We start from the raw sequence: 26526 nt of genomic DNA, 5'->3' as shown, positions 1-26526 counted from the left end.
TGAACACAAGTAAAGACTTTAGGAATACAGAAAAGAGAGTCATTTCTTCTTTCTGTGTATACCTTGAAAGCATTTGAAGTAGTATGGTTTAAAAAAATTTTCCCCAAACTTGTTTTGAAAAATTCCAAATCCCCAGAATAGTTATTGTAATAATATAATACATAGGCCGTTCCCTGGACTCACCAGTTGTTAATATTTAGCCCATGTAACTGTCTACTTATATGTAGACAGAAATCTGGAGGTACACATTCCTCTCTGTGAGACCATGTGAAAGTTAGTTGCAGACATCATGTACCTTTTCCCCTCAATTCTTCAACATTCTAAAGATTAAGAACACTATCGTGATACAATCATCAAATTTAACAAAAGTAACTAATTCAATCATACAGATAATCCCTTGTGACGATGATAGTTGACTTTAGGTTTTTTTTTTTTTTTGGCTTTACATTGATGTGGGCTATTATTTGTTTTAAACTGGCTTAAGATAATAAGGATTGCATTCCTTTTTTTTTCACTCTCAGTATAGTATTCAACAAATTACATGAAATAGTACTTTATTATAAAATATTTTGTCAGATGATTTTGCTTAACTCGGGGCAAATTAAGTGTTCTGAGCTCATTTAAGGTAGGCTAGGCTATACATGGTCAGTAGGTTGGGTGTGTTAAATGCAATATTCAAAAACATTTCAAATTTATGATGGGTTATTGGAATGTCAACGTAAGAGGAGGAACATCTGTATTATATATGTTGTGATAAATCTCCCTTATTGTCCCTAAAATGTCTTAGAGCTGTCCCCCCCCCCACTTCCTTCTGAATCAAGTTCAAGAGTTTTCATTACATGGAGAAGGCTGTTTTAAAGTCCAAGGCTCACTGCAAGGACGGAGGTACAGAAGTATAAGACCTCTGGCAATAGTGATTTTTCAGAAAAGAACCAAACCTGATGTCTGGAAATTGTAGATAGGTGAAGTTGATATTGATCCTGGGAAGAGGCTAGCACAGATATTTCTCAATTTGAACTGTATTCTAAATAGTCACCCAGATTTTCTCCTTAAAGTAGCCAGTACAATTAGTATTCACATGTTCTTCCAGAGATATTATATATATTTGTGGATATATTTATGTATACGCACACAAATATACATTCTTTTTTTTTACACAAATGATAATATCCACAATTTAGTAGAGCACTTAATTTTACTGTTGTGGGGAGTTATTCAGGAAATATTTATTTAGTACCATTATGCCCTAGGTACATATATTAATGTATGTATATTTGAAATAGATAAGATACACAAGAGTTTGCAAATATGGTACAGAGGGGAGGACTATTGAGGTACCCTTTACCCAGTCCCCTCCCTCTCTCATGGTTAACATGATTTTAGTACAATGTCAAAACCAGCCATTTTATGTTGATACACTGATAGGTGCTATTTTCCAAGCTGATGATAAAGCTTGGAAATGGACAAAAATCTCTGTCCAGTCTTTATAGGATTTGTTTTCTAAATGTGACCAGGTGTGGGGGCATTCATCTGTAATCCTAGCAGCTCAGGAGGCTGAAGCAGGGACGATCACAATTTCAAAATCAGCCTCAGCAATTTATCGAGGCCCCAAGCAACTCAGTAATACCTTGTCTCTAAATAAAAATACCAAAAAAGGGGCTAGGGGTGTGTCCCCTGTTAGATTGTGACAAATACCTTAGGCAAATAAGGAAAGGGGGCTTAGATTTGTGAGGGTATGTGTGTTTTCTAACATGTCTTCCCCCGCTTCTGGGGATTGAATCCAATAGTGCTTTTAGCACTAAGCCATAACTCCCAGTCCTTTTTTAAAATATTTATTTTGAGATAGTGTTGCTAAGTTGACAAGGCTGGCTCAGATTATAGGTGTGCACCATACCCTGGGTTGCTGAAGGGTTTTAAGCAGAGAATTGACAATGTGATTTGTATGTTAGCAGGATTCATTGGACATTCTTGGGGAACAGATGAAAGGGAGTAAGGGTGGTAGCAGAGACCCCAGTCAGGAGCTCATTCAACCAAGGTGGTAAAAAAAAGGTTGGATTCTAGATAATCTTTGAAGGTTGTATGGACAAACATTCCATTTCAGTTCATAGGGAGTTCCCCATTTCTCTTATTGACAGATGCCTAGAATTTAATTATATAATAATTTAAGAAACCAGTCCCTGGCTTGTGGGTATTTAGGTTGATTATCTTTTACTGCCACAAAACAGACATGTACATGTATATGCATGATATGTGTACGTATCATTTTTCATTTGAGTATGTGTTAGATAAATTCCTAGAAGCAGAATTGCTGAGTCCTTCCTTGGATTTGTACCAATTTTTGCTTCCATTAAGAATATGTTTCCCCAGATCTTTGCCAAATTGTATTGAATCATGTGATCCTTTGCCAGACATTCAATGGCAAATCAACATGTTTTGAGCTTTTTTTTTTTTTAAACATGTTTAAGATATTCTAAATTTCCTTTTCTGTGAGATGTCCACATCCTTTGCCTGATAAGTTTTCTGTTTTTTCTTGCATCATAACTCTGTGGATTAGGAAATTTAGCTCTTTGTAATAAGGTTGCTTTTTTGCAGTTTGTCTTTTAATGGTTTATACTGTTTTCCATGCTGAAAATTTTTTTAGCTTATTTTTATTTTATTTTATTGAATTTATGTGTTTTAGGGCTATTGGGTTTGGCTTGATTTTCTTTTCCTATTTTTTTTTTTTTCCTGGCAGTACCTCAAACATGCTAGATGCCCTACTACTAAGCAACACCCTTATCTCTTCAGGTAATATTTTTTAGAAGCCTAGAGTGAGATTGGGAAAGTCTCACATTTTTTTCCTCTAAGATTTATATGATGCCACGCCTTTGTAGTACTAATTTTTATGGTTTTAAGTTTTAGGAGTTTTTGTGCGAAAATTGAACCCAGGGGTTCTTTACCACTGAGCTATATGCCCAATCCCTTTTTTCATTTTTTAGTTTGTTCTTTTTAAATATACACGATAATGGAGTGTATTTTGACATATTATGCATACATGGAGTATAACTTCCCATTCTTGTGGTTGTACATGATGTGGAGTTTACACTGATCATGTATTCAGATATGAACATAGGAAATTCAAATCTGGTTCATTCTGTGATCTTTCCTATTCCCATCCTCCCACCCTTCCCTTCATTCCCTTTTCTTTAGTACAATGAACTTCTATTTTTCCCTTCCCTTGCCACTCCTCCCCGCCTTATTGTGTGTTAGTATCTACATATCAGAACATTCGGCCCTTAGTTTTTTTCAAGATTGGCTTATTTCACTTAGCATGATAGTCTCTACTTTCATCCATTTGCTGGCAAATGCCATAATTTCATTTTTTATGCCTGAGTAGTATTCCATTGTGTGTATATACCACATTTTCTTTTATCCATAGTCTATTGAAGGGCACCTAATTTCCTTTTTTTCTGTGTTAAGACAGGTTCTTGCTAAGTTGCCCAGGCTGGCCTTTAACTGTAATCTTCCTGCCTCAGTGTCCTGAGTCACTGGGATTATAGGTTTGCATCAGTGTACCCTGCTCTCAGTTTTTAAAGTTTTCTTCCATTTGGAATTTATTCTAGTGTAAAGAATGAGGTACAGACTCAACATTGCACTGGGTGCACGCCTGTACTCCTCCCAGTGATTTGGGACGCTGAGACAGGAGGATCACAAGTTCAAAGCCAGTCTTGGCAATTTAGTGAGGCCCTAAGCAATTTAGCAAGACCCTGTCTCAAAAAAAAAAAAAAAGAAAAAAAGGTGGGGGGACCTGGGGAATATAACTCAGTTGGTAGAATGCTTGCCTCACATGCACAAGGCCCTGGGTTCCATCCCCAGCACCACAAATAAAAGCAGGGGTACTGGGGATGTGGCTCAGTGATAGAGCACCCCTGGATTCAGTCCCTGATACCAAAAAGCCCCCAAACAATAACAACAACAAAACCAAATCCAACATTGCTATTTTAACCAAACCTCATTTTGTAAAAATGTCATCTTTTCCAAGATATGAAATGCCTTTATTATAGTTTCTACATGTATTTGGGTGTTTTCCCCCCGTGTGTTCTATTCCATTGGTCTGCCTGTGCACATATAATTATTGGAGATCTATGATGTGTACCCATATCTGGTAGGAAGAGTATGTTCTTAAGGTGTATTTTGCTTGATCTAGGGAAAAAGATAAATGATAAGGACTGGAATGGGTCCATAATTCAGAACAGGAGTTGTCTGGCTAGTCCTGGATTTCTGGATTATTTGTTGAGGAAGTAAGGTCAGCATATTGACTTCAGCAAGCTTTCCACCAGATTTTCAGATGTGCTTGTGGCCAGGGTAGTGAAAGGTTAGTTAAATTATTCACCTATTTAATACCCTAATTTGTTGACCCTAATTATTAGGGATAACAAATCAGGGTTATTAAGAGAGAGTTTTGGGGGGTATTCTCCAGACTTTGGTCAAAAATCCTTGTAAGTAGCTCAATTGTGAAGCTGTTTATTAAATATTTGTGAGACAAAGTTGGAAGGCTCATATCTGGAATTATCTGAAAGGGATTTTTAAAAAGTCCAGTGACGGGGTGTTACCTGGCATGGGTGATGCCCTTGATTCAATCCTCAGCGCTACTGGGGGAGAAAAGACAAAGCTGTAGGGTGGAATTTCACAAGGATCAGACTATTTTGTCTTTGGGCCCCTCAATTAAGTGAGCAGGAGGAGGATGTGGTTCAGAAGAAATAGGGAGATTCAGAAGTGTACCTCCATGCATAGCCACCTGAGTACAAGAGAAGGCTGAGGCAGGTGGTGTAGTGAAGAAGGTGCTGGATGGTTTGTGAGGATCTGGTGGTGGAGGGCATTGGAAGCTGTGCTTCAGAGTTTAAACTTTCTTCTAAGTTGCAGGGATTCCCTCCCTTGAGGAGGTAAGTGTCTTATTCTATTTTCAGTCAGCTCTGACAGCCTGTGAAGAGAGTTGGACCCCAAGAGATCAGAGACTAAGTGGGCAGGGGCTCAGTGGGAGGGTGGTGGGAGCTGACTGTAGGCAGGAGCCCTGGATGGAGAAAGTGAGGTTGAGCTGTCCTGATATGTCAGAGTGCCCTTTGGCCCGCATCCTGGGCTTGACTGCCACATAAGCCATGAGAGTATCAGTTTGGGGGATCCTTGCCAAAGCCTGGCTGGGTCAAGCAGTCTCACTGTTCCTACTCTTCCTTGGAGGAGCTGGCTGCTTAGCCAGGCTTTGTGTTTTCTTGTCACTCTCAGTATGATGAGTCAGTGTCCTTATTGCTTACACTCTGATAGAGACGGGACTTTGGGGGAGTAGGTAGATGAAAACCATAGGTAATCCCCCAAATGGAAGGGACTGTAGCCAAGATTAGTTTGGGAGAACAATTTAAACAAGCATTTATGTCCTTATGGTACACAAGCAGGTATGAGGCATTGAGGAAGCAGTATATTATATAAGATGTCTCTCCAAAGAAATGCACAGTCTGGGAAATAACATTTTGAGGGAACAGTACTTCTGGGGTGATAAGCAGCTGTATGTGAGGTTGAAAGTTCAAGAGACGGCCCAGGGCTGGAGATTTGGGAGGCGAAAAGCCACCCAGGGAGTTGTTTGGAATGCAAAGTGATGTTGTCTGTGGAACCTAGATAACAGCACATTTAGGGTTAAAAGGGCCCCTTTGAGGAGAGGAAAGGGAACTTGGAGAGGGCAGTGTCCCAGAAAATAAGAGCTTCAAGCCGGAGGGAGTCAATATCTGTGCTGTTGAGGAATGTCCAACATTTGGTGGCGTCATCTCACAGCCTGAACATCACAGAGAACCGGCTGGGGCTGTAGGGCACCAACGGGACTGCACACCCTCCTCCCTCATTCCTTGCAAGCCAAGAAGACTTTGAACTATCTTTCAGAGCACAGAGCCTGTGGAGCCCACAAGGTGCCATTTCTCTGGCCTGTGACTATGTGGTTACATTAATTTTCAGCCCTTGTGCCTGGTGTTCTTTCTCAGTTTCTGCCTTGTGGAAATCAGTCTTAAAACCCTGAAGGAGTGGCCTCCCTACCACCTGTCCAGTGAATTTCCCTAAAGAGTAACTCATCTAGCATCCTGTGGATGCTAGGTGTTGAGTGTTGGGTATTTTTTTTTTTTTTGAGAGGGAGAATTTTTAATATTTATTTTCGGCGGACACAACATCTTTGTTTGTGGTGCTGAGGATCGAACCCGGGCCGCACGCATGCCAGGCGAGCGCGCTACCTCTTGAGCCACATCCCCAGCCCTATTGTTGGGTATTCTTTACCTAACAAAATGCTTGGTATCAAGCGGCTGTTGGTGGCTGGAAGGTAAATGAATGTCCCTTTGTGTGATCCAGATTTGAGGAGGAAATGCCCTTTCCAGTCCTTGGTGATTGTGCTTGGCCTTCCTCTTCTCAGGCTGGTTTTGTTTCCAGACATTTTTAACTCCATTTGACTCCAGATTCCACCACCTTTCTGACCACAAGTCCTTCAGGCCTAACCTATCCTGTGTTTCTCTAGCTCTCATGTTGTAGAGTAGTGTGTAAGCAACACTTTTAGGTCTCTAACACTAAGAATCTGAACTCGCTCTTTCATTGTTTCAGTCCATCAACCAGCCTGGTGGTTACTTGCTTTCATTTGTTGTACTTCAGCTCTCATCTCTGATGAGACATCCAGGGAGCCATTCACTGATTTACAAATTCATTTCCTAATACATATAGTGCTGTAGGGCACACATCATGCTATATGCTAGAGATAACAAATGGAAACAGTCACCATCTCCAAGGATCTCATAGTCCCCTGTGTAGGAGGAAGGCAAATGGATAAATACAATGAAATGAAATCCTTGAATAATTATTTTAGTGTACAATGGGAGCCCCAACAGAGAGCTGCTGGCTGGGGACAGTAGGAAGACCTAAGGGTGTTAGAAGGTTATTGGAGAGCAGTGCCAGTCATCTGAGCATACTGGGGTCAGGCACTCTAGCCAGAAGAGGGTTAGGGAGCTCCATCCTAAATGGCTGGAGCCAAAAAGGAGGACATTCACATTATATAACAAAGTATTTAGCTCTTAAGAAATTTTAGGGCTGGGGTTGTGGCTCAGTGGTAGAATGCTTGCCTAGCATGTGTGAGGCACTAGGTTCAATTCTCAGCACCATATATAAATAAAATAAATAAAGGTCCATCAACAACTAAAAAATGTTCAAAAAAATTTAAAAACTTCCCTTTTTCCCTAACTTCAAATCCTAGAAAGCTAACAGAATAACAGTACAACAGATATCCATATACCATTAACTTAGGTCAATTAAATATTCATTCCACCATACTTTTTTCTTTATATCTGTATTTTCTCCTTTGAACCATTTGAGCATAAGTTGCATTATTATGATTCTTTACCCTCAAATACTTTTACACTCTAATACACTATACTTCTACAGTATTTCCTAAAATTATGGATATCATCTAATACAATCACCATAAAAATCAAGATTTTTCTTTCCTTTTTATGGTATGGGGATTGAACCCAGGAGTACTTATCACTGAGCTGCATTCCCAGTTCTTTTTAACTGGGAGATAGGGTCTTGCTAAGTTGCCCAGGCTGGCCTGGAACTTGGATTCCTGCTGCCTCAGCCTCCAGAGTTCCAGGTGTGTGCCACTTTGCCAGGTACAAGTCAAGAATTTTAACAATTGAGAGAATATTATTACTTAACATGCTGTCCACATTTGAATTTCCTCAATTGTCCTATTAATATCCTTTATGGCTGGTTGTTGATTTTGGCTTTTTAATGTCACCAAGTCATAGGTACCCTTGCCCCATCTGACAAGACTTCCCTGACCTCCATTTGAATCTTTACAGCATGAGCCATCTCTGCTAAGTCCTGCTTAGCATTAGATTCCCAAGTTAGTGTTTACTTTCTTTTCTCTCCAGTTAAAAGTAAATATAACCCCAACTAACATATTTGTAACTTTTAAAAAAGATTCCCATTAAATGAGAATGCTATATATGTCCAGCCAAGATAAGGCCTAGGTTGTGGCAGGACTGCTAGACTTGTTAGCTCTGTCCAAGCATCTCTTTCTTGTCATCTGGCTACATAGTCATCAAGGTTGGAGCCATTGCTGGAATGCAACAACAATGATGGCAGTGCAATTCCAATTTAGCTGCTAACATTCCTTCAGTTTCTGCAGAACACCAAGGGCTGGCAGTCAATATAAGACTTTAGAATTTATGAGTCAGGCTGAATAGGTCATAAAGATTGTTATTGTAACAACATGAAAGCCAGTCATTTTTGTGGAACAAATGAAACAAACAAAGAAATGGGTAGAGAAGCTAGGGATTGACAGCAGGCAGCAGGAAAGTTGTAGCCATGACATCATCAATTGACATTGCAGATGAGCATAGGAGAAAATATTTAAACTATTATACAACAGAGAATTTAAGGGGAAACTATATATTATGGCTTATCTTTTGCTGTGATATTTCTACAGTAATTTTTTACACACATTTTAGTAATTTATATTTAATCAAAGTAAGATTTCATTCATTTATTCTTAGAGACATACCTCTAGCCCCACTCTGGATCCATTGCTCTCTAGACCTGTGATAAAAGTGTTATTTGGGGATGTCCATTTGCCTTTACTGTTTTTTGGATCCCAAGCCTTTCTCTTATTTATTTCCATGGAGCACATCCTCCAGTAGCTTCTTGAGAAAGGGTGTGTAGCAGGTAAAATGACTTTATCTTCACAATTTGTTAACAATTTAGCCAGGTATAGTGGTCAGGAATTATTTCTCTTCAAAATAACTGTAGACATTTTCCCATTTCTTACAGTTTTCAGTGTTATCATTGAGAAGTTTGATGCAATTTTGACTTACTTTGTCTATGGCCTATTTCCTCCTCTCCTTCTTTCTTTCTCGCCCCTCCCTGCATTTTTAGGTTTTATTTCTTGGTCCCCAACATTCTGAAATTTCACTACAGTATGCTTCGTTCCAGGTCTGATTGTGTTCATTTTATTGACAGCTTGTGGGCTGAATCAATCTGGCACTAATATTCCTTCCCTAAGTTCTAGAAAAATTTCTTGTTCAGGTGTTTTCCTCACATTTTTTGTTTTTCCTCTTCTGTCATTCAGGAAGTGCTATTATTTAGATGTCGAATTTTGGATGTGTTCCCTAATTGCCCTTACTGATGTTTTCTATTTCTTTATCTTTTTCTGTGAGATTTCATATACTTTTCCTACCAGGCTTCTTTTGAAATTTTAGATTCTACTACCAATTTTTTATTTCCCAAAACTCTTCCTTCTTCTCTGGCTTTTTCTCTCTTTTTTTTCCCCCAATAAATAGGTTCCTATTCTTATTTCATGACTGCAATATCCCCCTCTCTTACCTTTCTTTTTATGTTAATGATAACTTTTCAGAAAAATTTGTTTGGCTCCTTCTTCTCTCTCTTTTCTCTAAGTTTCCTTTCTGTTTGTTCCTATATTTCTACACTTTTCTCAAATATCTGGTGATATTTTCCTTTTAGATTTTAAGTCAGGCTCTATGAGATGCCCATTGGAAACTGTGGTATGTTAATGGGACTTTTCTACTAGAGGGCCTGGTTGCCGGTGATGGGGGCCTGGTCATTTTGCGGGAGGATCCCAGAAGACAGTATTTACAGGTAATTTTTCTTGGTTATGCTCATTTTCCCAAACAGGAGTACTCTTAACTTTCACAGGGAATAAGCCTGGCTGCTGGCACAGGAAGCTTGGTTGGGCTGGGTGCTGGAAATTTCCTTGTTCAGTATGTTTTGAGCATAGAATCACATCCTGAGAACCAGGATGAGACATCCAGGGAGCCTGGTGTCCCCAGAAAGTAAAACTTTAAAATTTTCCCCAGTCTTGGGTGTAGATTGTTGCCAACTGTGCAGATTAAGGAAAGATTTCTGGAGACATAATTGCTATTTTAAGGATTTTTAGCTAATTTCCCAGTATATAGTCTTACTCTGCACCTGCGCCTTCAAGGAACTGGGTATGTTTCATTTCTAAGCCTTTCAGGACGTTTTGTCAGGAATTGGCTTACATTTTCAAATTAATTTTTTGTATTGAGGATTGAACCCAGGGGTTATTTACCACTGAGTTATATCCCCAGACCTTTTTATTTTATTTTTATCTTGAGATAGGGTCTTGCTAATTGCTGAGGGTCTCCCCAGATCACCTAGACTGGCTTCAAATTTGTGATCCTCTTGCCTAGCATCCTGTGGCACTGAGATTACAGGTATGAGCCATTACACCCAGCTGATGTGCTTTTTAAAGAGGATTTATGACCCTAGGTCTACCTCCTCCATGGTTCTAATGTTCATCTTTTTCCAGGATGTTAAAGTAGTTATCACCTCACTGCTCCTAGGTGATAAATTTGTTGAAGCTCTCATCTATATATGTTACCTCTCCTACTACCTTTGTTCTTGTGGGTTTATATGTTTAAAAAAGTTCCTTACAGGCCAGGTACACAGTTGTAATCCTAGTTACTTGAAGGCTGAGGTAAGAGGATCCCAAGTTTGAGGCCATCCTGGGATGCAGCTCAGTGTTAAAGCACTTACCTTACATGTCCAAATCCTTTGGTTCGATCCCTTAGAACTCACCTGCCTCAATTCTTTTTTTGTAACAATATTGGGACTTTAGGGTGGAGTGCAAAAATGCATTAAATCATCCATTTTTATCAGAAATGTCTGCACTAATTCTTTGGACTGAGAAGTAGTGCCCTGATCGTGGTTACAAAGGCCAGCTTTCTTAGGTGTAATGTGGAGTGGATGGATGTATTTATTGTCTTGGGAATAAAAAATGGCAGCTGCTAAACTTTTGTGTCTTTGTGCTCTATGTTTGAGGCAGGATATAGGGACTCCTACATAATCCTGTCCCTTGCTCCATCCTGGAGCCCTGCTCTTTGCCACAGAGAGTTACAAAGGATCTCACACCATATCTGTTTGCATAGGTGTTTCAGGTAATGGCACTGTAAGAAATCCTGATGAATTTTGACCTGACTCACACTTATTCTTCAGGTTCCTGTTTCTGCTAACATACTCTTTCTTTTCTATTTTTGGTACTGGGAATGAACCCAGGGGTGCTTTGCAACTGAGCTACATCCCAGTCCTTTTTACTTTTTATCTGAGAGTCTCGTTAAATTACTTAGGGCCTGGTTAAGTTACTGAGACTGGCCTTGAATTTGGGATCTTTCTGTCCTCACAAGTCTCTGGGATTATTAGCATGGGCCACCACGCCTGGCAAACACACTTCAGTTAGAATATTTACAAGTTCTGCTTCTCTTTAATTTTGCCTTTTGGAATCTATGGCCCAGGTTACCTTATATTGAAACCGAGGTATTTCCAAAATTCCACGATCACACATTCATGATTTAATAAATGGATTTGGATGGTCCAACTTTCTTACTTCATCTTTCACTTTTAAATCCACACCCAAAATTAAATCTGAGCTGAACTGAAAAACATATAATTCCTTGTAAGTTGTTTTTATGATTAAGTATCATTTTTCAAATGACCTCACATTATTTGGAATTTCACTAGAAAATTTTCTCTTTTTTCAGATTCTGAAATTTAAAAAAAAAACAACAGTATCTCCTTCCAAGTCACTGATCCAATTCTCTTAGCTACTTTATTTTCCAATGATATTACAGCCAAATTTAAGATTATATTATTACTTCTAAATGACCCAAGTCTTAATAACATCACATTTGTAGTTTGAGCCAATATTATCAATAATTCAGTAAGTCTTATTTTCAATGACTTGGATTACATTCTGACTAGGAGTGAACACACACATATATCTATCTATACATATGAATTTCATAAAGCATTAGATAAAATCAGACAGAAATCTAATAAATTGAATTATGTTGAACCATTCTGTTTCAAGGCAAAATCCAGAAGATGAAGATAGAATAAAATAAATTTGCCCCATTTGCTGCATTCTTTACTTTGTGGTATTTTCATTAATCTCTGTAAACTTAATGGATTGATTTATCTAATCTATTCATTGCTTCTTTGGCTTTAAAATTATTCATGGATTTTATTTGAAGTATTTTCTTTTATAATAATTTCCTAGACATTTCTCATAGAAAGACTTGGGACTTAATGAGAATTCTGATATTCATTTTCCTCAGTTCCGCCCAGATGATGGATAGAATATTTATCCCAACACTGAAGCCATCATCTTTGCAACCAATGATGTCTTTGCTTTTACAATATAGTTCCTTGGAAAATCTAATGTGATTATTGATTGAAAAAGAATGTAGGGCTTTGAGAAACCAGGGTTAGTAGTGAGCATCAGAAGTTTTTCATAATTAGCTGAACCTTCAAGCTTATTGAAGAGCTGCAGGATTCTGAAGAATAATCAAATGACAAATTGTCACTTCTTTCCTTCCAAAAAGTACTCTCTGCATCCACTGGACACATTTCTGCCCAAGTCAGACTATGAAGGATAGACTTCTGTGGCATTTTGATCTTTCTTACCTTTTTTGGATTCTTAATGAGGAATTTTTATTTTTATTTATTTATTTGGCACTGGGGATTTTACCCAAGGGTGCTTTACTACTGAGCTGCATCCCCAGCCCTTTTTATTTTTAAAATTTTTATTTATTTTTTAATTTTGAACTGGGAATTGAATCCCCAACCCTTTTTTCTTTTGATCCCCAACCCTTTTTTCTTTTGATATAGTATCTCACTAAGTTGCTTAGGACTTCCCTAAATTATTGACGCTAGACTTGAACTTGTGATCCATCCTGCCTCAACCTCCCAAGTGTGTGCTACCACACCCAGCTCGCTCTCTCTCTCTCTCTCTCTCTCTCTCTCTCTCTCTCTCTCTCTCTCTCTGAGGGTGGCTAAGCAATAATCACATAGCCCTAAAAGAAGTCTTCATGTCAGTAAGTAGATTTTTGCCCATTGATTTTTTTTTAAGATGGGATCTTGCTATGTTACCCAGTCTGACCTCCACTTGTAGTCTTAAATGATCCTCCTGCCTCATCCTCCCCAGGAGTTGGAATCACAGGCACCTGCCACTAAGCCTAGCTTACCCACTGATTTTTAAAAATAACTATGTCTTTTTTGGCCTGACACCTGAATGTTTTCTTTGAAATGTGTGCTGATTTTTAAACTAGATTGTTCACTATTATAAAATACAGTGTCAGGTAATTTTCTTTTTACAATTTTCTTATCTTTTTGTCTTCTCTGCTCCAATGTACATCTCCAGTTGATGTTTGTTGGTTGGGGGCTGGAAAATAAGGGTGACTGGGGAACTAGTAGTATATCCTGCCCTGTTTTTTGCCACACTTGATTCACCTCAGGGCTCTATAGATCTCTTGACTCCACAAAATGGAAGAGCACCTGGTAGGCCTATGCCCTGTGTACAACCATATGCCTCTGGTGAAGCAAGGGATCTGTGGTTTCTGTCAACACTTTTTGTGACAAGCTGTGGGTTAGTTTCTTTCTGCAGGCCCTCTACTTCCTGTTTTGGCTTCTGCATGTCTGTTCCAGTTATCTACTGCTGTGTAATGAACCATTCCCAAGTTCGTGAAATAAGATATTATCAATCATATTATTATTATTTTGTACAGTGCTGGTGGTGGTTGGGGGCTCAGTTAAATTAGTCTCACTTGAGGAATCTCACGTGGTTGTATTCAGTGGCTTAGGCCAGAGTCATTTCAAAGGCCTCCTAACTCACTTATCAGCTGGATGATGTTTTCTATTGGGATCTTGAGTTAGGGCTGTCAGCTGAACATCTATGTGTGGTTTCTCCATGAGATCCAGGTGTTCTCACAGTATGGCCACTAGGTTCCAGAGAAAGCATCACAAGGCAACAAAGACTCCCATAACCTGGTCTCGGAAATCACAGAGCAGTGCTTCCTTGTAACCCCCTGGTTGAGGCATCACAAAGGTCCACTTTGGTGCATGAAGAAGAGCAAATAGAACCTGCTCCTCCATGAGAGGAGCATCAGTGTGCAGAGACACGCAGCTAAATCAGGGTCACTCCAAGTGAATTTGGGCTGACTAAATAAAGACACAGACACAGAAAGTGTCTTTTCCTTTGGATTCAGTGACTGCTTCTAGCCACAGCTCCCACAAGTGGGGCAAGGCAGGCAAGAAAGGAGGAGCACACCTTGAACCCGGGATTATTAATGAAGAGAGCTAATCCAAGGAACATTCTATCCCCAAAGGGCAAAAGGATAGGATTACAACAACAGGTGGGTGTAATTCAACTCTATCTTATGACACCCACTCGCAGAGCTGCACCTTTCTTATCCTAGAGGAGGTGGCACCTGACATCAGTGTCATAGAAGAGAATGCAGGGTATTGTATATTATTGTGGCTAAATGAAGGGAGCACGATCTGTCACAGTCCACCCTCCAACCACAATGAATCACATTCATTCCACAGTTAAGTCCACTCAATCCTTCCCTCAGGTCATGTTCCATAATAGCATCAGCTTAAAGTTCAGGGTCCCATCCAGGTTGGATGAGGCCTCCTAGGTGTGTTTCTCAGGGACAGGTCTTTGATTGGGGCTTATCTATTGCTTGTGAGGTCTCTGAGCTCCTGGCTTCATCCTCTAGGATCTTGTTTCCTCTTCTAAGTCATCCTCCCTTTTCCATAAATAGTAGCCTATGTTTGTAGGCGAATAGATTTCTTAGCTTGATTCTTGCCTATAGAAGTTTGCAGGTCCAAAAATTTTTTTAATTTGTACTTCTGTATTTCACCACATATTTGTTGCAGATTTTTATGCCAATTTTTTTTTCAAAAAAGTATAGTGTGACCATTATGTGAAGCTTTGTGTATGTGTGTATGTATGTGTGTGTTGTATTCCTAAAAAATAATTTATTATTAAACTGACTTTGGTGCAAGATTAGCATACATGGAATACTTGTGAATATATGTTAAATATGTTTTGTGTAGTCAAAATCAATGTACATCATTTCTTGATGACAGTTTAGCAAACATTTTATCATCTGAAAAATATAGGTAACACATCAGTTGTTACTGATTTATGTATTATGCTAAAAATATTACACTTGAGAAAATTTACTACAGTGTTGTGAAACATGGATTTAAAAATTTAATCTTCTGTGAACAAAGATTCTGTACTGTTATCATTGGTTTCCTCATCTGACACTTGGACCTCAGTGCCACTCACCTGAGATGTGTTTACCATCAGTACTGGAGCACTCTAAAACAAACCATGCCAAGTTGGCTTTCTGGAATATACTGACAATGTGGGTGCTGAGAATTCTAGGCTCTTGGCTCAAAGTGCACAAGAGGACCGATGCACATCTATGTGCCACTCGTGAATACATTGCTGCTCTATTTACCTTTTAAGTGGCATGACAACAGAATTATACCAATTACAAGATGAAAGGTCCGATTTTTGGACTGAAAAAATAGGTTGCGACAATTTTACAGTGGTGACAATTATGTGGTGAAGTATGATTTTTCTGTTTCCTTCAGATCAAGCTCATTAAAAAAAAACCTTGTGTGTATGTTTGATGTTTCAATTTTAATCCAATCTATCAGACAAAATCATAGAATAGCCCCATCTAGTTTGGATTCCTTGCCCTTAATATCCTTAAAGTCCTATTGTTTAACAGAGATGTTTTGCCAAGCATGCCCTTAAGATTCTTAGAAGGTTTGTTTGTTTAAAGCACTAACTTAAATCTTTCTCAGGTTTTAATAAAACTGTTTTACAGTTATACATTTGGCTTAATCTTTAAAGCATGTTTCCTGAAAACACCTTGGATTTGTCCCTTCCCAGAAACCATCTCTTAATTTTGGCATAATTAGTAATCTAAAGTGACTAAGGATGACAAAAGACTGTATATATACACACATAGGCATGTGCTACCATACCTGGCATAGCATCAATTTTTAATTTTATTAATAATTAATTAATTTTTTCTTATTTGGTACTGGGGATTGAATCCAGGGATGCTTAACCACTGAGTCACATCCCTAGCCCGTTTTTATTTTTTATTTTGAGATAGGGTCTCTCTAAGTTGCTGAGCTGACTTGTATCTTGTGAAGCTCCTGCTTTAGTCCTGAGTTGCTGGAATTATATGTGGGTGCCTCCATACCCAGTATCATCCATTTTTTTAAGGTGGTAAATATCAGCACTGAAATTTCTCTTAAGCCCTAACTTTTGTAAATTTTCAGTGGTTTTTCAAAATGATTGCCTAGCATATATAAGGTCCTGGCAATTCCTGGTACTGGAAAAAAAAAAAGAAAAAGAAAGAAATACTAAAATATATCTAAATAATCTAAAAGAAGGCCAGGAATGTAAAATTGAGAGAACAAACAGAAAACATAATAAAATAGTAGACATGAATCCAAGCATATTAATAGTCATTAAATTTAAATGGGTTAAACACATGGAAACTATTGGATTGGATTAAAAAAACAAGAGCCAACTGTATGCTGTATATAATAAATCCACTTCAAATATTATGCTATAAATAGATTATTAAAAAAAGAGTTGAAAAAGATAATAAAAATACTAGTAGAAAAAACTAGAGTAACCATATTAATATTAGACAAACTAGACTTTACATCAAGAAGTGTTATCAGGAAAATAAGAGATGTGACAGAATAAAAAACAGGTCACTTCAACAAAAAGCCATAACAAATGTTTAAAGTATAGGTGCCTAAAATAAAGATTAAAAATAAACTAAGAAAAGCTAACATAACCAAGGGATAAGTAGACAAATCTACAATTATATATATATATTTAAAAATTTTTTTTTAGATATTATTGGACACAATACCTTTATTTTATTTATTTTTATGTGATGCTGAGGTTCAAACCTAGTGCCTTACTTGTGTTAGGTAAGCGCTTCATCACCGAGCTACAACTCCAGCCCTATAATTATATTTTGAAACTTCAATCTACTCTCCCTGTCATCAGTAGAACAAACAAAAAATCAGCAAGGATACAGAAGACTTGAACAACATTTTTAAGCAACTTGATCTAATTAATACTCAGAATATACTCCACTCAAACAGCATCCAAATAAACACTTTTCAAGTGCACATGAAAAATTCACCAATACAAATTATATTCTGGGCCACAAAACAAAACTCATCAAATTTTAAAATAGTTGAAGTCATACAAAGTATGTGTCTGACCATATGGGATTAAACTAGAAATCAGCAACAGAAAGATTTCTGAAAAATCTCTAAAATATTTGGAAATCAAACAATAGGCTTCTAAGTAATTCAAGGAACAAGAAAGAAATCACAATGAAATAAGAAAACATAAATTGAATAAAAATGAAAAAAATAAATTTGTGGCATACAGCTAAGGAAGTACTTATTAGTTGCTGGCAAATATTTAATAAGAGGTTTTCTGGGGAAAATAGACTTTATTGGCAGTATCTTCCACCTTCTGGGATGTAAATACCCTCATTGCATACAGATTCAAGGCACCGATGTGACATGACCGAACACAAAGTTGGGAAGATATGCATGGATCTGACTCTCATGAGTCGGTATAGGCCAGCCTATACCACTACTTTTTGGAAAATTATAGCATTAAATGTATTAGAAGAGATGAAAACCCTCAAACCATAGTCTAAGCTTGCATCTTTAGGGGAAAAAACACAAAGGAAATCAAAATCAAGCCAAAAGAAAGAGTTTTAAGGAGCAGAAATTAGTGCAACTGAGAACAGAAAAATAATAGGAAAAGCAGAAAAACTAAGAGTTGGTTCTTTGAAAAGATCATTGATAGATCTCTAGTCATGACCAAGAAAAAAAAAAGAGACAAGTGACAAATTGCCAATATCAGGAATATAAATGTAGATATCCCTATGGATTCCAATCATATTAAAATGATAATAAGGTATTATTATGAGCAATTTAATATCTAAGTATTTGAGAACTTAGATGAAATGAGCTACTTGAAAGACTTAACCTGCCAAACTCACTCAAGAAGACATAGGTAACTTTTGATTTATTTATTTATTTTTGGTACCAGGGATTGAACCCAGGGATGCTTAACCACTGAACCACATCCCAGCCCTTTTTAAAAATATTTTATAGAGATAGGGTCTTGCTGAGTTACTCAGGGCCTCACTAAATTGTTGAGACTGTGTTTGAACTCACGATCCTCCTGCCTCAGCCTCTGAATTCTAGGATTAGAGGTGTGAGCCACAATGCCTGGCCCTAGACATTATAACTTCTATATCTAGCAAAGAAATTGAATTATATGTAGAAAACTTCTAATCATGGAAACCTCAGGTCTAGATGCTTTCACTATTAAACAGGGAAGAAATAATACGGATCCTATACAACCTCCTTTGGAAAACAGGAAATAACACTTCTCCATCTTTTTATGATTTTGTTTTTAAAATTTAGTCTTATCCTATTACCAAAGCCAGGGAAAGATATTACAAGAAAGAGCTGGGCGCAGTGACGCTCGTCTGTAATCCCAATGGCTAAAGAGGCTGAGGCAGGAGGACTCAAGTTCAAAGCCAGTCTCAGCAAAAGCAAGGTGCTGGTCTCTAAATAAAATATAAAATAGGGCTGGGGATGTGGCTCACTTGACTTATGTGGTTTTTTTTTTCCTCCAAACTTATTCTCCTTGATCTTCTTTTCCCTATCCTACTTCCTGATCTTTTTTGATGGTTCTGGGGATTGAGCCTAGGGCCTTGTACATGCAAGGTAAGCACTCTACCAACTGAGCTATATCCCCAGCCCCTTCTGATCTTCTTTTCCCTAAACTTTTCCCTGATCTTCTCTCTGATCTCCTTCCTGATCTCTTCTTGCTAATCTCATTTTCTCTGAATCACCTCTTTAAACCTGCCCTGTTCTTGCTGAGGGTCAGAATCACAGCCTTTGGGACAGAAGCCCCCATGTTTCTCCTTTGCTAGCAAAACAATAAACTGTCTTTTTCCTTTTTCTCAAAACTGTGTCCTCGTTATTAGATTTTCATCAGGGACAAGGACTGAGCTTTCTGCAACACCCTAGTATAAATAATAAAATGATAAGAAACAAAAACTGCAAACTAAGATCTTTCACGAACATAGAGGGGAATATCTCTAATGCTATGTTATTAAATTGAAATCACCAGTATATAAAGTGTATAAAAATCATATCTAAGTGGAGTGCATCCTACACAGTGAATGAACAGCTCACCAAACTCAGGCCTGTGAGTCAGATTGAGAAAATTAGAAATTATGGAAATAAAGACTCAATTATGAATGGAAGCAGGACATGGTGGGCAAGCAGTTCTGAGGGAGTCTGGCTTAACAAAGAAGGAGGGTCTGCAGGTTTATTTACGTAGATATGAACACCAAAGGGTTTTGGTGTAGAAAGGCTTCTTGAGGTAAACCGGATGAAGTTGAGCAAAACAGCTTGGCTGAGGCTTATCAGTTTACACTCATTGCTTCTACTTCTGGGCAGCTGAGATTTGAATCCAAGGTTTTTGAACTAGTAAATTCCATGGAAAAAAACACAGAATTCTTTCTATCAACAGGAGTCACAAATTGCATGCAAATGGGTTCTTCCGTGGCATTCACTGTAGGATTCCCAGAAGTGGCCACTGTCCAGAGTTACATGGTTCAAAGCAATGATTTATTTATTGCTTAAGATAGTGGAATGCATCTTGGATTACAAGGATGATTCTACATTTGAAAATCAATCAATATAATTCACTATCTTAACAGAGTAAAGAGGAAAGGGAACTTCCCCAACCTGGTGTTGAAAAGCTAAAATTATACTTAATTGTGAAATATTGGATACTTTGTTCCTAACAATGGAAACAGGAAAAAGCTGTTCATTCTCACCATTCCTATGTGACACCCTTGGGAAGTCCTAGCCAGTGCATCATTGTAAGGAAAAGGAATAAAAGCTATTCAAATTGGAAAGGAAGAAATAAAATTTTTCCCATTATATTTGCTATGATTGTTGGTAGGGTTTGGATGTATTTCCACCCCCTTAAGTGTTCACATGTTGGGGGCTTGGTTCTCTGTGTGGTGACATTGGGAGGTGGTGGATCTTTTAAGAGGTGAGGCCTAGTTGGGAGGTCTTTGTGTCAATGAGGATGTAGCCCTAAATTAAGGTAGTTCTATGAGATTGTCTTGCCACAGCATTGTTGTGAAAGAGCAAGACTGGCCCTTCCCTGCTCTCAGGCTGCCTGCCTTACAAGTGATCTCTCCCTCTTACAGGCACTCCCTTCGTGATGCCATCTACCAGGTGATGCAGCCTTGTGGGGCTTCACCAGTGTTGAGCAGATGGTGGTGCCATGCTCTTGAACCTCAAAAATCTGTGAGCTAAATAAACCTCTTTTCTATATAAAGTTCCCAGCCTCAGACTAGGGATGTGGCTCAAGTGGTAGCGCACTCGCCTGGCATGCACAGGGCGCTGGGATTGATCCTCAGCACCACATAAAAATAAAATAAAGATGCTGTGTCCACTGAAAACTAAAAAAATAAATATTAAAAAATTCTCTCTCTCTCTCTCTCTTTAAAAAAAAAAGTTCCAAGCCTCAAATATTTTATTGTAGCAGCAGAAAATGGACTAATATAATTATTTACATAGAAAACCCAAAGAAAAAAAAGCTCCTAGAACTAATAAGTGAGATTTTTTGAGACTGCAGAATACTTGATCAATATACAAAAATCATATGCATTTCTATACAGTAGCAATGAATAACTGGAATGTGGAATAAAAGAGTACTATTTACAACCTCACCAAAGAAAGAAAAACTTGGTACAAATCAAATAAAATATGTGCATGATCTCTATGCTGGAAACTAAAATACTAATGAAAGAAATCAAAGACTAAATAAATGGAGAGATAAATCTTATTCATAGATTGGAAAACTCAATTTTGGTAGAAGTCAGTTCTTTATAAATATACCAATATATTCAATGTAATCACAATAAAAAAGGACCCAGCAGATTTTTTTGAGGGGGGAGGGGACCAGGGATTGAACCCAGGGGTGCTTAACCACTGAGCAACATCCCCAGGCATTTTTTTTTGTATTTTATTTAGAGACAAGGTCTCTCTGAGTTTCTTAGGGTCTCTCTAAGTTGCTGAGGCCAAACAGAAATTTTTGTTAATAATTTATTTTTGATACTGGGGATTTAACCCAGGGGTACTTCACCACTGAGCTATATCACCAGTCCTTTTTAGTTTTTGAGAATGTCCCCCAAAGGTTCCTGTGTTGAAGGATTGGCCTCCAATGCAGCAATGTACAGAGGTGGGACTTTGGGGAAGTGAGGGGATCATGAGGGTTTAACGCACCAGTGGATCAATCCATTGATGGATTCATAATTTGATGGTATTATTAGATGATGGAAACTTTTGAAGGTGAGGCCTCATTGGAGGAATTAGGTGTGTTCTTAAGAGTATATCATTTCTCTGGCCCCTTTCCTGATGTCAGTGAGGTGAACCACTTTGCTCCACCACATCCTCCCTGCCATAATGTTCTGCCTCACCACAGGCCAATCAATGGAGCCAAGTGATTATGGACTGAAATATCTGAAACCATGAGTCAAAATAAATCTTTTCTCCTCTTAGTTGTTTTTCTCAGGTATTTTGTCACAGGAATGGAAGTCTGACTAACACAGACTCTCAGTATAATTAGTCATTAGCAAAATGTAAGTTAAAACGACAATGGCATATCATCACACATCTATTTGCATGGTGAACTGCACATCTCCAACCCCCTGCCCAGAAACCACCTTTCACTGACAAGATGATGATACCAAGTACCGGCAGGAGTGCAGAGTAACTGGCACTCTCTTACATTTCCAATGAGAAACTAAACATAAAAGAACAATGGCCAGATTATATATAAATATAGAACTTTGTCCTACAACCTTTCTAGCAACCATCCAGGGAAGTCAAATCACACTGTGGCAGAAACCAAACCATAACTTCTGCAGCAATTGGCTCAAAATGGTCAAGACTAGATCAATAACACTAGAATTTTTGTCCCTGCTTCCACTTAGGACCAACCACAGAAAGCCAAATTGTCTCCTCAAATCAATCACATAGCTTCCCCACACTGCAGACCCCAATCAGCTTGTTTTCAGGAAACTTCTACAAGAAGTGGGAAACCCACTCATCTCTACTCCCTGAGATCTCAATTGTTGAGAATTTGTCTTTAGGAGTGGAATCAGACACATATCAATTTCATTTCCCGAATTTGATGAGGTTCCTTTAAGGCCAACCCTAATGTTTTGTCCTATTTTCTGAGAGAAGGAATGTCCTCTCCTTCTCTTATGTGAATTCAGGAAGGCCTTAAGGTCATTTTGAAGCCTGAGTTTTCCAATCTGAGCTTCTCTGTAAGTGACTCACTCTAACAAATCCTATTTTTCCAAACTGTATTCCATAGCATGTGGATGTTTGTTCATTCTGAAGCTCCTCCAGCCTTAGTGCATATGAGCAGAGTGGTCTTTATTCTGACATGTGAGAATGTGTTTATTTGAAATCTGATGTCCAATTTCTGAAAAGTCATCATTGAATACCCTCTAAGAACTTTTGGGCAATTACAGAGTTGGAGGCATGCACAACTCCAAGGTCATTTACAATTTCTGACTGGCTCTTGTAACTTTTTATTAATCTTTTTCTTCTTTCCCTCAGGCCTACATTTCTGTGGCATACTCTGACCACAATCCCAAACCCTCTTATTCGTCTCAATCCTGTACTCCTTGAAAACATATTGAGTTTTTGGTTGCAAGTGTTCTTTTTTTTTTTTTTTTTTTTTTTTTTTTTTTTTGGTGTGTGGAGGTACTGGGGATTGAACTCAGGGACACATGATTTGAGCCACGTCCCCAGCCCTATTTTGTATTTTATTTAGAGACAGAGTCTCACTGAGTTTCTTAGTGTTTCCCCATTGCTGAGGCTGGCTTTGAACTTGTGATCCTCCTATCGCAGTCTCCGGAGCCACTGGGATTACAGGTGTGCACCACTGTGCCTGGCTATCACAAGTATATTTAACCAGAGGTTCCGATGTTTACCTCATGTACTGGAGTCAGCCTCCTGGGAGTCCTGTCTCAGTAGAAGAAAGATTAAAGGCTGCTCAATTTTAACCACATCTTATATGTTTCCTGAAAGATTCTAGTCTCATAAGAAGTGAGATACCTACGAAGTTAGTTAGCACTAACTGGGGATTAAACACAGGGCTTTGTGCATGCTAAGCAAGTGATTTACCACGAAGCCACATTTCCAGCTCCAAGAAATCATCTTTTTCAAAACTTGAAGTTTTACTTTACAGTCAAGTAGATGATCATGTAGTTGGTAGCTGCTATTAATTGGGGAGGAATATCTGAGTGAGGATTAATTTTGAAAGTGGTCAGTTCATTGTGAATATTTTTGGCTTTACAGAAGCTTGTGAGTTTGGGGATTCAGAAAATAAGTACATGGTCCCTATTAATTATCCATTGCTGAATTACCATTACCTAAAAACTCAGAGGCATTAGACAACAAACATCACCTCCCACAGTTTGAAGAGTCAAGTGGTTGTAGATCAGGTCTCTGGTGAGGTTTCAGTTAAGATGTTGGCTGGGACTGCAGTTATCTGGAGGTCTGAAAAGGGCTGGAGGATCTGCTTCCAAGATAACACACTCACAAGGTTGTTGGTGGAGGCCTCAGTTCTTGGCTGTCTCGTGGCAGAAATGTTCATTTCCTTGCCATGTAGACTTCTCCACAGAGTTTCTTTTTCTTTCTTTCCTTCTCTGCCTCTCTTCCTATTCCTTATTTTTTTCCTTCTTTCCTTTTTTCCTTCCTTTCCTTCTTTTGGTACTGGGGATTTAACCCAAGAGCATCCTGCCATTCAGCTACATCCCCAGCTCTTTTGATTTTTTTTTTGAGAGGGCCTCACTAAATTGCTGAGGCTGGACTTGAACTTGCAATCCTCCTGCCTCAGCCTCCCAAGTTGTTGAGATTTCATGTGTGTGCCACTGTGCCTGGATCCACAGAATTTCTTGAGTGTCCTCATGACATGGCAGCTGAGTTCTTCCTCGTGAGAGAGAGAGAAAGAGAGGGGAGGTAGGGAGAAGGAAAACAATGTTTTAAAGACCTAGCCTTGGAAGTGACTTCCATCACTTTTGCCATATTCAGACCAACCCTGATAGAATTTTAGAGGAGACTATCTATAAAACAATAAAAATAATATCTCTAATACTATGGATGTTATGTGGTAGGGATCCCTGGGGGCCATATTGAAGACTGAATGCCCTCTGACTCTCGACTTATGTTCCTCCCATGTGCAAAATAGACTCAACCCCTTTCAAGATGCACCAAAGTCTGATCCCATTATAGAATCATTACAGAAGCCCAGCATTTCACCATTCAAGTCAGCTTCAGGTATGGCTAAGATTTCCCAGTGTATTTCATTAAGTGCAGCATCTCAAGTATAATTCCTCTCCTCCTAAAGACCTATAAATTAAAGGGGAGTCATCTGCCCTCCTCTCCCTAACATGCAATGGTGGAACAGATATAGGATGACTTTGATAGATATTCCTGGCCAAAAAGGGAGAATTGGCTCAGGTTTTACCTCTCTGGGTCACAACTGCATCATTATCTAAACTCACTGAGGTTACCCACAAGTCACTGAGTGGCTTTTGGATGTCTTCCCAACTCTTCAATTACACTTTTAATCTGTAAGAAAATTACTGGGTTTGTGTCATAACTATGTTTATGATAAATTTTGTGACATTTTGATTTTTCTGAATTTAATTTGAAAGAGGAAAATTTGAGCTTTGCTTTTGGGGCTTTCCTGACAGCCATGTTTGACTATAGTTAATGCCTTTATGATAGTTTTTAGAGTCTTACATTTTGCCCAAGATTAAATTTTTGGGAAAAACCCTTCATGCTTCTTTAAAACTTTACAAATTTATTCCAAATTATATAAGAAACGAGAGTCCTTTCCCCACCTTATCCCCATTCTCTAGAGCTAACCATTGCTAGTTTTTGATGAACACCCTTTCAGGTATTTATTTATACTTATTGTTCACAGTTTATGTTCAACATTGATAAAGTGTTTAATGTCTGAGGATATTTTGTCCATCCTACAATATTCATCTTATTTAATGCTCAGTTTATTAAACATCTCTAAGTAGAAGTTGGAAACCTAAACTTCAAAAAAATATTTACACGTTGCAAACTTCATTGCATTGTGTTAAACAGTTTAAACTGCAATTGCAAATTTAATTTGATGATTCTTTTGAGTACACTTTAAACAGTACACAAAATAAACACTAATACAATGATTATAAGACTTACTACAACTGTTCTTAAATCTATTTTAAAACATCAACCCTATGGATTTAATTCATGACTTCATTGGTTTTTACTTGTTTTTGTTTTTCCCTAGGAATAAGGTTTCCTTCTTCCCTTCCCTTCCCTTTCCTGATGGTTTCTTGGTATGTTTCCCTGGTTGGCCCTGAACTCCTAGGCTCAAATGATCCTCTTGCCTCAGCCTCCTGAGTAGCTGGAGACTCCAGGGGTATGCCTTTACACATGGCTTAGATACTTCCTTAAGGTTGCTAAAATATTTCTTTTATTGTTTTCTTCTTGATACTTAAATCTTGTTACTTGTTAGACCTCTAATATCCTCAATCCTCAGATCTGCTAAAGCTATAAAATCACACTTCCTAACAGATTAATTCATGGTTGGGGTACTGAAGCTTGTTTCTCCCAAGGAACTGTCTTTTCCACCTACCTCAATAAACCTTTCAGTGTTTGTATCTTTCACAGAAGTCTTTGTTTCTGCAATCTGTCTTTTCCCTTGAAATGATGCACTCTTTTATTCACTTGGCCAGAGTTGTGGAACCCCTCATTCTCATTGTCCTGTTTTTTTTTTTTTAATATCTATGTGCTCTTTTTTAAGTATTTATTTTTTAGTTGTAGTTGGACACAATACCCTTATTTTATTTATTTTTATGTAGTGCTAAGGATTGAACCAAGGATCTCGAGTGCTCTACTGCTGAGCCACAATCCCAGCCCACATAATCCTATTTTATTATTAGTATTAAAAACATATCTAACCAGGCACAGTGACACAGGTCTGTTATCCCAGTGATCCAGGTTGAGGCAGGAGGATCTCAAGTTCAAGACCTGCCTCAGCAACTTAGTGAGGTTCTAAGCAACTTAGTGAGACCCTGTCTCAAAATAAAAAGGGCTGAGGATGTGGCTCAGCGGTAGAGCACCCTTGAGTTCAATCCCCAGTACCAGAAACAACAACAACAACAACAACAACAACAATAAAACATATGCGTGCATTGCTAATGTATTCTCATGACTAATGGGGCATCTATCTAATAGATTCTTCACCTGGGAGAGATGGATTGCATTTACCCATAAATTTCTCTTTAGGAAATTTGACTACCTGTCAACTCAGGACCCCTTTCTCCTTGGTCATGAAGTATAGGCACCAACATTCGTTAACTATTTGAACCTCCTTCCCATCTGGTTATCATGTGTAACCACATGTTCTGATCAGTCTTTCCTCTTTTGGGAACAGTTCCAATTTTTTCCATATCTATTTGGCTCACA

The sequence above is a fragment of the Spermophilus citellus genome, assembly GCF_964194105.1.
Source record: "Spermophilus citellus genome assembly, chromosome: 17".
Lineage (NCBI taxonomy): Eukaryota > Metazoa > Chordata > Mammalia > Rodentia > Sciuridae > Spermophilus > Spermophilus citellus.
Note: the sequence above shows the minus strand (reverse complement) of the source record.